Raw genomic sequence first — 15,035 nt, forward strand, 5'->3', positions numbered from 1 at the left:
AACTGTCTATCAACATCTATTAAACAATCTGTCTATCAACATCCATTAAACTCTCTGTCTATCAACATTAATTAGACTATCTACATTCAACTTTTAAATTATTTACTCTGTCTCAGGTTTTAAGAGTACTCTGGCTCTCTTAAGACTAGCCAGTTAAATTGATTACACCTGTGTCAACTACTCTCAGAGAGCTGTATCAGTGTCTCTCTTAACAAGAATATAAGGCACATTCCATCCAACCTTCTATCCATTCATCTTCTTCAAACCATTCACTCATCCACCCATTCTAAACAGTCTGCCTATCAACATCAATTAGACGATCTACATTCAACTTTTAAACAATCTACTCTGTCTCAGGCTGGCTCTCTTAAGACTAGCCAGTTAAATTGATTACACCTGTATCTGTATCCACTACTCTCAGTAGAGAGCTGTGTCTCTCCGTTCTACAAGAATATAAGGCACATTCCATCCAACATTCTATCCATTCATCTTCTTCAGACCATTCACTCATCCACCCATTAAACTGTCTATCAACATCTATTAAACAATCTGTCTATCAACATCCATTAAACTCTCTGTCTATCAACATTAATTAGACTATCTACATTCAACTTTTAAATTATTTACTCTGTCTCAGGTTTTAAGAGTACTCTGGCTCTCTTAAGACTAGCCAGTTAAATTGATTACACCTGTGTCAACTACTCTCAGAGAGCTGTATCAGTGTCTCTCTTAACAAGAATATAAGGCACATTCCATCCAACCTTCTATCCATTCATCTTCTTCAGACCATTCACTCATCCACCCATTAAACTGTCAATCAATATCTATTAAACAATCTGCCTATCAACATCCATTAAACATTCTGTCTATCAACATTAATTAGACTATCTACATACAACTTTTAAAGTATTTACTGTGGGTCCCTCTCAAGCAGCGTTTATATGTCCTCCCTCGCTCCTCAATGATCTACATAAAGAAAGATAGAAGAAGGGCTAGACTATCCCATTGTTGCCGCTCCATCATTCTTAGTAGATCAGTGAGGAGCGAGAGAGGACGCGTAAACGCTATATGAGAGGCACCTTCTGTCTCAGGCTTTAAGCATACAATCTCATTAAGACTACAGATCCTGTTTCACTTCGTCCTCTGTCCACAACTGTTTCAAAATAAAGGTCCTCACTGCAATAATACACTATTAAATCATTTAACCATTGAAACTACTCAACTATTGAACTGTTCAACCATTCCAACTGTCAGTTATCATCCACTATGCCTCCAGTCAACTACATGAAACCTCCATGTACCTAGCAACCAACATAGCAACCATTAAAATTAAGTGTTTATGACCGTTTCCATAGCAACCAACATGATTACATAAGACATAACTTCTTGTTTCCTGATAGTGGCCACCATGGATACCCTACCAAAAAATGTTTCAAAATAAAAGTCCTCACTAGCAAGTTAGCATGGTTAGCATAGTTAGCATTGTTACCATAGTTAGCATTTTTAGTATAACTGCAAAAAATCATCAACTAAGTTAGCTAATCAACCTGGTAAGCATTGCTAGCAAATTTAGCATTGTTAGCATAGTTAGCATTTTTAGCATTACGGCTAGAAATCATCGGTTAAGTTAGCTAATCAACCTGGTTAGCATTGTTAGTAAAGTTAGCATTGCTAGCATAATAAGCATTTTTAGCGTAACTGCTAGAAATAATTAGCTAAGTTAGCTAATCAACATTTTAACATGAATAGAAATCATTAGTTAAGTTAGAACTGGAACGTTTCATCTTTAAAACGTCTACCTTCACACTATCAACTCTCTGTAAACTATGCAACCACCTTGTTTACCCTAGCTACACCTTAGTAACCATATCTACATTATCTATCTATTTTTGCATTTTCATGCACTGGTAATTCCTTGGAATTGCATTTCTAGTTATTAAACTTCTTCTTCTAACGCTCGCAATTCAGCTTCAACCGTTTAACGTAGAAACTTCATTCAAACTTTGTTGTGTAGGTCTTGCTTATGCCATATGTGCTTTGTATTTTTCAACTTTGTAACTTTTATACTTTTTAAACTATTAGTTTAAAACTATTACCATTTCCCCCATAGACTTAACATTGCTCATTATGACATCACGGCAGCAATTAGAATGTTACGCCAGGTGGCCAGTCCAGGTGCAGCAGCTCTCTCTCTCTCTCTCAGGCTTAAATTGATTACACCTGTATCAACTGTCAGTTTCTCTGGCTTTAAGCATACAATCTCTCTGAAGACTACACATATCCTGTTAAACTGTTTCCTCTGTCCACAACTGTTTCAAAATAAAAGTCCTCACTGCAATAATACACTATTAAATCATTTAACCATTGAAACTACTCAACTATTGAACTGTTCAACCATTCCAACTGTCAGTTATCATCCACTATGCCTCCAGTCAACTACATGAAACCTCCATGTACCTAGCAACCAACATAGCAACCATTAAAATTAAGTGTTTATGACCGTTTCCATAGCAACCAACATGATTATACTGCAGTAACTTCTTGTTTCCTGATAGTGGCCACCATGGATACCCTAGCAACAAATGTTTCAAAATAAAAGTCCTCACTAGCAAGTTAGCTAGTTAGCATGGTTAGCATAGTTAACATTGTTAGCATAGTTAGCATTTTTAGCATAACTGCAAAAAATCATCAACTAAGTTAGCTAATCAACCTGGTTAGCATTGTTAGCAAATTTAGCATAGTTAGCATTTTTAGCATTACTGCTAGAAATCATCGGTTAAGTTAGCTAATCAACCTGGTTAGCATTGTTAGTAAAGTTAGCATTGCTAGCATAATTAGCATTTTTAGCATAACTGCTAGAAATCATTAGCTAAGTTAGCTAATCAACATTTTAACATGAATAAAAATCATTAGTTAAGTTAGAACTGGAATGTTTCATCTTTAAACTGTCTACCTTCACACTATCAACTCTCTGTAAACTATGCAACTACCATGTTTACCCAAGCTACACCTTAGTGACCATATCTACATTATCTATCTATTTTTGCATTTTCATGCACTGGTAATTCCTTGGAATTGCATTTCTAGTTTTATTATCATATTCTATATTATTATGGTCATTATTTGAGATGGCATTTTCTACGTATATTGTCTTTATTTCGGATGGCATATTCTATATTATTATGGTCTGTATTTTAGACGGCATTTTCCATATTGGGTGCTGAAACTTGTCCTGAGTCCAGAGTCCCATTCCTTTGACTTACGGAGCTGATGCAGTTTAACAATTTGTTCACGGCGTCACCTGAGTGTCCAGGGAGGCGAATCCTGCGCTGTCTGCTGTGTTCACCGCGGTCACGTGTTCAGGGACGGTGTGGCAAGCGAGAGCAATCTGTGCTGGAGTGGACAGCCGAGGCCCCATTAGCGAGCGGAGCCGTTGGAGGTGTGCTGGCGGGGCAGTTTAGGGGAGCAGAGCGGAGCGGAGGGGAGGAGAGGTGAGGCGCTCGGCATGATGGACAGGCAGCTGCTGTGGGGCAGGAGCGGTCACTCGAGACGCACATCCTCAGGGTTAACGGCTCGGCTCACTGGCCGTCATGGCACACAGCTGATCTGGTCATTAGAGCTAGAGCAGGGGTTCCTTTCTTTCTGGATCAATGTGGCAAATCAGCCAAATCAGCTGCCACACAAATGACAAGTTTGCCATAAAACGCGACCTTTCAACACACTAGCTTAGCAAGTGAAATAAACTATGGATGTGCTGAAATGTCAATACATTAAAAGATGAATAAGCATTCTCTTGAAGAGAAAACAGCGGTGTTTTCCAGGCTGGCGTGGAGTAGATGTGCATATGTGTCAGGGTACCACGACCCCAGTTAGCCGTGAGTACCCTTTGACCTCTGAACTCTTGAGGAGGTCAACCACAGACCACAGGGGGCAGTCCGGTCCTGGCCAACGACTAAACGCTTCGACCCCAGCGCTCCTCTGCTTAGGCACAGCGAGGACAGCAAGCACTTTCTTTCTTTCTTTCTTTTTCTTTCTTTTTTCCCGGGCTGCTCGATCTCTGTCAGAAGGCTTGATAGCTCAACTGAGCGGCGTTGGACTGGCCTGGAACCCCATTAACAGCAGGAGAGCGCAGAGCAAGTCCCTGCCGTGCAGCACGGCGCGGCGCGGAGACAGCAAGCGCAGGAGTGGGAGGATATCGACTGGACTTCGGCAGCCTCAAATGCCCCATTGATCTGCCTCTGGGCCTGCTGCCATTGATCATGCTGGGTGTGTGTGTGTGTGTGTGTGTGTGTGTGTGTGTGTGTGTGTGTGTGTGTGTATGTGTGTGTGTGTGTGTGTGTGTGTGTGTGTGTGTGTGCGTGCGTGCGTGCGTGCGTGCGTGCGTGCGTGCGTGCGTGCGTGCGTGCGTGCGTGCGTGCGTGCGTGCGTGCGTGCGTGCGTGCGTGTGTGCGTGTGTGTGTGTATGTGTGTGTGTGTGTGTGTGTGACGTCACTTGATTAGTGGTCTCTGTGATCTGGAGACGCGGTGCGGAGGACAGCACCCATCACTGGACGACTGAGCGGCGGCTGAAGAGGACTTTTGTTGTAGTGTGGTGGAGGTACCTACAGTACAGAGTGTGTGGATATCTCTGCAGCCACTGATAAGCTCCCTTCTGATTTAACAAGCTGTTCTCCCTCCCTCCCTCCCTCCCTCTCTCTCTCTGTCTCTTTCTCTCTCTGTCTGTCTCTCACTCTCATTTCTTTGCCAATTCCACTCGTCTAAAGTCTAAAGAGTTCACTTACAGGACTTTAACAAGCTCCAGCTCTCCAGACACCTGTGACTGGAGGCCGGCACAAGTCTTAAAGTCTTGTTAAAAGGTTGCTTCGGCAGTGCTGGGACTTCAGCGAATGTATTGTTAAAAGGTTGGTTCTGCAGTGCTCTTGTGTGCTCTTACCACTGCTAGCCTACATCTATACTGTACATTACCCAAATCTTAACCTTATTGACCTTTTCCTTATAACCCCTGGAAACCATTACACCATGGGTGCCTCTCAACATGCCTCCTCGATCCTCGATGCTCGATCCTCGAGGGGCGTTCCCACTGATCTATAACTAACACTGGATAGACTATCCCATTGTTTCCCCCCCATCATTCTTTATGTAGATCAGTGAGGATCGAGGCATCGAGGAGCGAGGGAGGACGTATAAACGCTGCATGAAATGCACCCCATGACTTCCTAAAAATCAGCGACATATTATGAAAATGAATTACCATATGGAAATATAGCTTTACTGAAAACAAGCTGAGGCCATGTGAACAAGACAGATTTCATTACGAGCTTTGTCTTTGCATTAAGTCTACATTTACATATGCATTGCACATACAAGCTGCCATGGGGGCTGATGTGCACACTGAAGGTCGGTGAACTTCAGCCATGAATGTCTGGCAGTGTGCTGATCGCAAACACCATGGGACCCTCTGCGTCTGAGCACACTGAGTTATTAATCCACAGCTTCCCGGCCACTCCCGCTCAGGAGAAAGGCTTTGTTGGACAGCTCATGTGGACAGGCACGCTAGAGAAGAAGACTCACCACAGTTCAGAAAATGAAACCTTTTTCTGTGTGTGTGTGTGTGTGTGTGTGTGTGTGTGTGTGTGTGTGTGAGAGCGTGCCTTTGCTGCTTAGCGTGAGGAAGATTATGTGTCCCTTAGCTGGCGCTTGCCATGTTTAACTAGAGAGGAGTAATAATCAGCTTAGGCGCGCTCTAATTTGGACATTATGAGTGTGCGTGCGGCGCCGTGTGCCCATGAGTGATGGTGGACCAGGCACTGGGCGGCACGGGCCGGCATGGCCCACTTTTACACACACACACACACTCACACACACACACACACACACGCACACACACCCACTTTTACAGCGCTGCGCAAGAGAGCCGCATTAGTCACCATTACGCCAACTGCAGAGCGCGCAGGACACGCATGTGGCCTCAGCCTTAAGGGTGCCATGTAGATAGACCTGAACATGTAGCCGTAGCCTTAAGGGTGCCATGTAGATAGACCTGAACAAGTAGCCGTAGCCTTAAGGGTGCCATGTAGATAGACCTGAACATGTAGTTTCAGCCTTAAGGGTGCCATGTAGATAGACCTGACTGGTTAGAGCTTCGGCTTGATTATCCAAGGGTTGCTGGTTCGATCCCCAACCTATTCCTGACGGAAGTTCTTTTGAACAAGGCATCAATAAAGTAGGCTATATTTATATTCTTTTCGATTCACATAACTACACGCACGCTGGCGAATTCGAACATTCTGAAACGCGCATATGCGATGAAACATGATTGCGCATTCTTCCACGGGTTGCCTAAACAGCCAGCTTACAGCCTAGTCTATGCAGGGGACAGATAGATGGGGTGGGGGTGGGGAGGCAGTTCATCAATGCCTCGGTGATATCTGTAGCCTAAGTATCCTAGACGAGTGTATGGGGGAGGGGGATGATCGGTTTCAAATAGGCTGCAATGGATAGTGTGTTGTATAGACCCCGAAGCCATTTGCTTTGAGAACGGCTGGCTAATGAAGTTGTTGGCTGGCTAGCTGGCTCAGCCAAAACCTTAATGCAGCCGCCACAGTTTTCATGACTGATAATGGCTTTAGTTGCCACTTCATGTCTACAGATGTGTATATTGTATTAGATATCAACACACAATGTTATTGTATTGTTTTGGACAACGTTCTGCACGTTTCACTTCAATGTAGACTGCATGCGTTCATTGCGTTGTGAACAGCGCAGCAATCTCTGGAAAGGAAACGGTGGAAGTCGCATCAGTAGGCTAGCTAATAGCCTATCACGTTCAATGCTGTAAATCCATCTGTTCCAGAATATTTGGTTCATATCATCAATCTTTGGTTTTGGTGTTTGTGCAACCGGGCCCTGACGATTTAACAAAAGTCTGAGTAGCCCTACGTAGGAATTAGGAAAGTAGCCTATGTAAGGTGAGATCAAAATCAGGCTACTTTGTTTGCTGCTTTTCCCCATGTCATTTTCATTGGTCGTCAACTCACTGGGAGTCCTGTGTGTCGTAGCAACGAGCACAATACTGATGTGGTGTGTCCAGTGGGAAAATCTCATGTAGCCTAGGCCTAGTTTCTAGGCTATCGTTTATTTTTTCGCGTGTCACTATGATATAATTATTTTTAGATGCAAAAAGTCTAACTGGCTTTGTCAAAGTTTGTCAGTTGGCGGCAGAAAATGATTGGCTGGCGAAATTATTTTTCGTTAATGGTAGGCCTAAACATATTGCGATTCATCCGTTTATTTCAGATAGGTTGTTATTAAAAACCATTAACAAAAAATAATTGTTCATCGACGTTGAAAAACGGTCAGTAAATTCTATCGATATAAGATTTTGTACTTCGCTCCTGCCGAGATGTGAACACGGGTCTCCGGCGTTGCAGACAGGAGTGATAACGCTGCGCCAATTGACATTATACAACAACTGTGTTAGGATAGGTCCTTGACTTGACGTAACTCAGTCAGTCCAGCAAATATGTAAGAAAATGCTTATACATTAGTCTGAGCTTTAAAAGATAGCCTACAAATAGAAGATAAGATGTACAACTATGAATGTAGGCCTACGTAGGCATACGCGCCCTACGTACATAAATAGGCTACGACGAAAATTACACATGTAGGCCTGTCGCAACGTTTTCAAAACAAACTCGCATTTTACCACTGTAAATCGCCTCCATAGACTATGCCATGTAAATGAAAAATAGTTATTAAAATAAAGCACATAATACATGTTGCACATATATAAACGATATGTTTTATGGTAAAATATTATTCTCATGCCCGACTGACAGGAAATCCTTGCGACATCTGCTGTGAGAAAAGAGAATAGCAGCCTGAACAAAAATGGCCGAACGCGAGACAACATATGTTGTCACATAAGTGAGCGCAAAATAGCTCTAAACTAGCTTGTACCGGTGTGCTTTTGATCATGTAAAAATTCTGGGTGACAAAACACGCGTATTTAGGAAAAGTCGTGAACGTGGGGTCCTGGAATTTAATCGAGTGAAAAGATTTTTTTTTTTTTGTAATCGCTGCGGTCAAATGACCGCAGCCCGGCAGTTCTAGGTATATCTAGGTCAAACCCCCACGGCGCTTCTAGGAATACGCGTCAGCGGTCAAATGACCGGCGCTTGGCGCTTCTAGTGTTAAGGGTGCCATGTAGATAGACCTGAACATATAGCTTCAGCCATAAGGGTGCCATGTAGATAGACCTGAACATGTAGCCGTAGCCTTAAGGGTGCCATGTAGATAGACCTGAACATGTAGCTTCAGCCTTAAGGGTGCCATGTAGATAGACCTGAACATGTAGCCGTAGCCTTAAGGGTGCCATGTAGATAGACCTGAACATGTAGTTTCAGCCTTAAGGGTGCCATGTAGATAGACCTGAACATGTAGTTTCAGCCTTAAGGGTGCCATGTAGATAGACCTGAACATGTAGCCGTAGCCTTAAGGGTGCCATGTAGATAGACCTGAACATGTAGCCGTAGCCTTAAGGGTGCCATGTAGATAGACCTGAACATGTAGCTTCAGCATTAAGGGTGCCATGTAGATAGACCTGAACATGTAGCTTCAGCCATAAGGGTGCCATGTAGATAGACCTGAACATGTAGCCGTAGCCTTAAGGGTGCCATGTAGATAGACCTGAACATGTAGCCGTAGCCTTAAGGGTGCCATGTAGATAGACCTGAACATGTAGCCGTAGCCTCTTTTATTCATTGGATAGTAAACACATGCTGCACACAGAACAACACACAGGTGATGGCCATGATTAACCTCAAAATCTGTTCAGTACAGAAAGTGAAAAAGTATACAGTATATCATGCAAGATTGAATGACCCTCTACTTATAAGATAATTTAAAGCACATTATCTCCCTCAACAATGGAATTCTCTTCTCTGATTGGCTAATGGGGTGGCCATTAACTTCGTATAACCTGCTACCTTTGAAGTAGTTCCCGTATCACACTTGAATATTAATTCGCCAAACTCGTTGCGAAGTTTAAATGAACTGTCACGTTGCATCCGAGCTGAAATACAGACGTGCAGAACCATAGTAACATTGTAGCATATGACGGAGGTGGATTGTAGCTAGTTGGATGCCATGTAGGCTATAAAAGTAGCGATCTTTCAAAGTTAAAGTTAATCAGAATCCTGGGATATGCCCGCTTGACAACGGGAGAGATAGAACTAACGACTGGCTTTTGGCCGTAGCAACCAGCCATTTAGAACTAACGACTGGCTTTTGGCCATAGCAACCATCCATTTAGAACTAGTAACGGCAGTTTTGTCCTGCAAGTAGAAAGTTGATATGTGGCGGAAAGTAGTCCCACAGTCAAGACAGTTTTAGCGATGTTTACGGACGCAACGGTGGAATAAAACTATGTTCTAAATATACAGGTTATGAATACAAAAGGGAGATAAGCGGGATAACGGCCTTCGAGGTCGACCGGTTCGATGGAAATAATGGCACGGCGGAGGTAACTCCGTCTCCGTGCTTCGCACGTCGCCGGAGTTCTAGACCTCCACCTAGCCATTATTTCCATCGAACCGGTCACCTCGTCGGCCGTTATCCCTTACGTATTCTGACCCAGGATTTTTAAGTTTTTCTTTTTAAGATTTAAGTTATGTGAGCAAACACACCACACACACACAGACGCACAGACACACACACACATACACACACACACACACACACACACACACACACACACTCACACAGAAAAAGACTGTCCCTGCTCTCTGCGTCTACCAGGGGGGGCGAGTAAATATGTGTCAAATTCATTATCCTTTACTTTCCTAGTGTAATGCACACGTTGATCAGTAGACATCACATTCCTCCTCCTGTGTAAAAGTGGAAATACGTGTAGATCAATAAAACAGACTGCACTGTATGGACCACAATATATATTAAATGTGTGTGTGTGTCCAGCATCCAAGCCTGTAGTGTAGTGTGTGCACTCAGGAGGCCTTTAGACTGGGCAGACGGTGGAGCAAGAGGAATGAATAGCTTAACAAAAAGAGAAAAACAAAAGAAAACAAAACATGAACACTAAACATATTAGGAGGGTCTCGCAACACTCGTTACAAAAATATGAGCAAAATGCTTAATAACGCTGGGAGTTCAGAGCTGAAAATCAATCCCTTGCTGACCAAAATTACCCCGACCCCATCGTGCCCATTACAATCGTCCATAAATCAGATGGCCGATGCTTCTTTATTACCATTCAGGCCGGCCATAAAATATACAGTAGATGAGTGATGAGATGTGAACCCACGCCAGCAGCGCGCCTGGAGAATAATGTTTTATGAATGTTGGCTTTCCAGTGTTTGATGAACTAGCGGGTCACTGTTTGATCTTTGGCTCGGCCCGTTTCTTGGGGGTAGTCCTCCTCTGCAGCTTAGTCTTCAGCAGAGAAAACACACACACTCACTCGGTGCACACACTGCAAATGACTCCATCTGCTTGCAGAACTGCATCCAAATCTTGGCTGCCAAATGAGTTTGAATGTGAACATGTGTTTGATTACAGTATCAGTCAGTGCATCGTTCACTGCACACCACTGCATGCACCTCACTCTGTTGCTTTAACACACACACACACACCACTGCATGCACCTCACTCTGTTGCTTTAACACACACACACACACACCACTGCATGGACCTCACTCTGTTGGTTTAACACACACACACACACCACTGCATGGACCTCACTCTGTTGCTTTAATACACACACACACACACCACGGCATGGACCTCACTCTGTTGCTTTAACACAGGCACTGCCAGCTGCACAGGAAATGACAGCTTGGTGACTGACCTCACATCATAGGGTTTCCATGACAATTAATGAGTTTGAGGTGCAGGTATGTGGCAGATGGTTTCCTGCAAAGCCAAGCAGCCAAGCAATAGTGTTTTATAGCCAAGTAATAGTATTTTTTCCTGAAAAGCCAAGCAATAGTCTTCAATAGCCAAGCAATAGTCTTTTTCCTACAAATCCAAGCAATAGTCTTTTCTCCCGCAAAGCCAAGCAATAGTCTTTTTTCCTACAAAGCCAAGCAATAGTCTTTTTCTCCTGCAAAGCCAAGCAATAGTCGTTTATAGCCAAGCAATAGTATTTTCCCCCTGCAAAGCCAAGCAATAGTTGTTTATAATCAAACAATAGTCTTTTTCCTGCAAAGCCAAGCAATAGTCTTTTTAAAGCCAAGGAATAGTCTTCCCTCCTGCAAAGCCAAGCAATAGTCTTTTTTTCCTGCAAAGCCAAGCAATAGTCTTTAGTCTTTTTTTCCTGCAAAGCCAAGAAATAGTCTTTATTCTTTTTCCTGCAAAACCAAGCAATTCCTGCATATCTCTATTTCTATATCTCTATTCTATATCTCTATGCGATATCTATGTGCCACAGTATATCTCTATGCTATATCTATGTGCTATATCTCTATGCTATATCTACAGTATGTGCTATATCTCTATGTTATACTTTTTATTCTACTCCACTGTATTAAACGGTACAGTGGCAGTGCAATTTGCTCTGTGTGTGAACAGTCACTATATATTCAGCACTTTTCCAGTTTCCAGTTTCTGCTCAGCACTCTCCAGAAGAGAAGCGATTCTGTGGTGTGGAGGGGAAGTGATGTTGTGTAGCCTGGAAAACCAGCGCCAACTGCTGGACGGCAAAATGTTTTGCCTGCATTTGGGTCTGGCCTCGGACCATTGAACATTTTGAAAACACTGCCCTGAATCTGGCAGATGGCAACTAAACCAATCACAACGCAGAGATGTGTTTTGAATCAACGCGGGCGGGGCAGAGGGCTCTGGGGCGGGGTTTTGAGGGAGCGTTGGCCTATAGGCACAGACACGGTTTGAAAGACAACGGGTTGTGCTCATCAACAATGTTCCGTTGTATCCATTCATCGGGGCCAGACTAAATTAGACATCCAATCCATTTAGGCTGGTTTATCAGGCTAGATGTCGTGTCCATGGTGGTGCGGAGGGGAAGTGATGTCGTGTCCATGGTGGAGGGGAAGTGATGTCTTGTCCATGGTGGTGTGGAGCTAGTAAAGGTCGCCCAGCTTCCTTACAGTACAGTCACACACACACACACACACACACACACGCACACAGTACAGTCACATACACACACACACACACACACACACACACACACACACACACACACGCAAACACACACACACACACACACACACAGTACAGTCACACACGCACACACACACACACACACACACACACACACACACTCACTCACTCACTCACTCACATACAGTCTCACACACACACACACACACACACACACACACACACACACACAGTCACACACACTCGAGCATTTGTCTCTTTGTAAATCAGTACCATGCTGCATCTTCATCAGTAAATGCACATGGCAGACTCAGACTCGAGTTGTGCTGCCACAGCTATTCTCAGCAGCTCTATTCACCTTCTGTATACGACGCCGGAATGCATTTCATTGTTATTCGCAAGGAAACACCCCAGAGAGATCTCTTTAAAATTAAAAAAGTTTCTGTTTTTCTGTTCCTTTTTCTTGTGTAGTTGTGTTTGTTCAAATGCCACATATGACAAAACTGCCTTTTCCACCTGCAGGGCTGCTCCTATTCTTCTGTAATCCCCTAAAACACCCTTTTCACTGAGCAAAGGTGTGTGTGTGTGTGTGTGTGTGTGTGTGTGTGTGTGTGTGTGTGCGTGTGTGCGCTAGAGATGTGCTGTGGTTGCCAGCAGTAGTAGGGTCAGGGGCAGGTTCTGGGGGTGTGTGGGGGGGGTAATACTTCATCCAACACTTGCGTCCTCTGTGTCAGGTTCCTGGCACTGAGCCAACCTCATTACCCCCTACTACTAAGATGGCAGCCCCCCCTGCCCCCCCCCCCACTCCATCTGTGGTCAGCATGGTGGCTCTGGGATTGAGTTCTTCACTGTGCTGCACTGTGCAGGGTTATGCACACGGTGTGTGTGTGTGTGTGTGTGTCTGTGTGTGTGTCTGTGTGTGTGTGTGTGTGTGTGTGTGTGAGTGCTGCACTGTGCAGGGTTATGGACGCTCAGGGCTACACATGGCAATCACTCTGCTTAGTCTGAAGGCTGCAGGCAGGCAGTGTGTGTGTGTGTGTGTGTGTGTGTGTGTGTGTGTGTGTGTGGAGTGGCAGGTGAGGCAGTCAGTGGAGTGTATGAGTTAGATTATCACCCTCTTGCTCTTCATGTCGACACCACTGGCTTCAAGCAATCCTATTACCCCCCCCCCCCTCCCTTACCTGACTTCAGAAGTTTTATCTCTGAATGCAGCTGTTCCATTGGCGGGGGCAGAGGCTTTCTTTGAGCAGTCTTAGCTAGCTCTCCAGCTAGCTGATAAAACCCCCACATATTTGTATGGCCTTACTCTTGGAGATGAAAATACCCCCCCCCCCTCCCCTCCCCTCCTCATCTTTTCTGATTGTTTGTTCTGTAGGTGTACACAATAGCTACAAATGCAATCTGGTAAACAAACAAACAACAGTGAGAAGTGAGAACATGCGATCACACATGCAACGTCTCCGTTCAACACACGTGTTTGCTGCAGCTGCTGAAGCCGCCTTGAACGTCTCCGTTCAACACACGTGTTTGCTGCAGCTGCTGAAGCCGCCTTGAACGTCTCCGCTCAACACACGTGTTTGCTGCAGCTGCTGAAGCCGCCTTGAACGTCTCCGTTCAACACACGTGTTTGCTGCAGCTGCTGAAGCCGCCTTGAACGTCTCCGCTCAACACACGTGTTTGCTGCAGCTGTGGAAGCTGCCATGACTGTCACAGACTCAGACTCTGAATAATGAGTTCCTGTAGCACACAGAGGAGTATTATTCTTATTGTAGATAACTTGCTTGGACTGACTGTGGCCATCAGAGCCTCAGGTCTCTGTAACATTACCTGTGTTTGACATCGGTTTCATCAGAGTTTGAGTTCTGTTTCAAATACTTATTTTGCTGCCGTCTGATACCGGGTCAGAGTTACCTGGAATAACACTAGAAACAGCTCCTGCATGTAAAGTCTTGAGTGTGTATCCTAGTCTGCCTGCGTAGTGTGTTGAGTGTGTATCCTAGTGTGCCTGCGTAGTGTGTTGAGTGTGTATCCTAGTGTGCCTGCGTAGTGTGTCGAGTGTGTATCCTAGTGTGCCTGCGTAGCGTGTCGAGTGTGTATCCTAGTGTGCCTGCATAGCGTGTTGAGTGTGTATCCTAGTCTGCCTGCGTAGTGTGTTGAGTGTGTATCCATAGTGTGCCTGCGTAGTGTGTTGAGTGTGTATCCTAGTGTGCCTGCGTAGTGTGTTGAGTGCGTATCCTAGTGTGCCTGCGTAGTGTGTTGAGTGTGTATCCTAGTGTGCCTGTGTAGTGTGTTGAGTGTGTATCCTAGTGTGCCTGTGTAGTGTGTTGAGTGTGTATCCTAGTGTGCCTGCGTAGTGTGTTGAGTGTGTGATCCTCTACCAGACGAGCTGCACAGTTCAAGTGTTCTGTTCATGGAGTCGGGTCTACAGTCACATGTCCACTCTAATTACTGAAATTGCTACAAAAGTATCGCCTTGGTTGTTACGGAAACGTGACATCACACTTACGCACTCTATTGCTACAGAAGTATCACCTTGTGTTCTCCAACATCGCAGTCCCATCCTCTGAGCAAGTGAAGGCGTCTCTACTGTAGGGACATACTGTATGGTGGCCTACCGAGATCATGTTTGGCCTGTTGCGGAACGGCCCATGTTGCTATTGTGGACTTGGTGTTATGTATGCCCTGGTTGGTTGAGGACATGGTGTTATGCCCTGGTTGCATGTTTGAAAATAATTCCGCTGAGAACATGAGAACATAGTGGATGTTGAAGACTGTGGCTCTGCCTGTCCGGCTGTGTCCGACTGTGTGCATGCAGTATGATGCATTATAGGTCAGTGGACACACTCTTTTACACGTCTAGCATACATGGGATTGATCATGTGACCTTAACACTGTCT

This window comes from Sardina pilchardus, chromosome 14, assembly GCF_963854185.1.
Source record: "Sardina pilchardus chromosome 14, fSarPil1.1, whole genome shotgun sequence".
NCBI lineage: Eukaryota > Metazoa > Chordata > Actinopteri > Clupeiformes > Clupeidae > Sardina > Sardina pilchardus.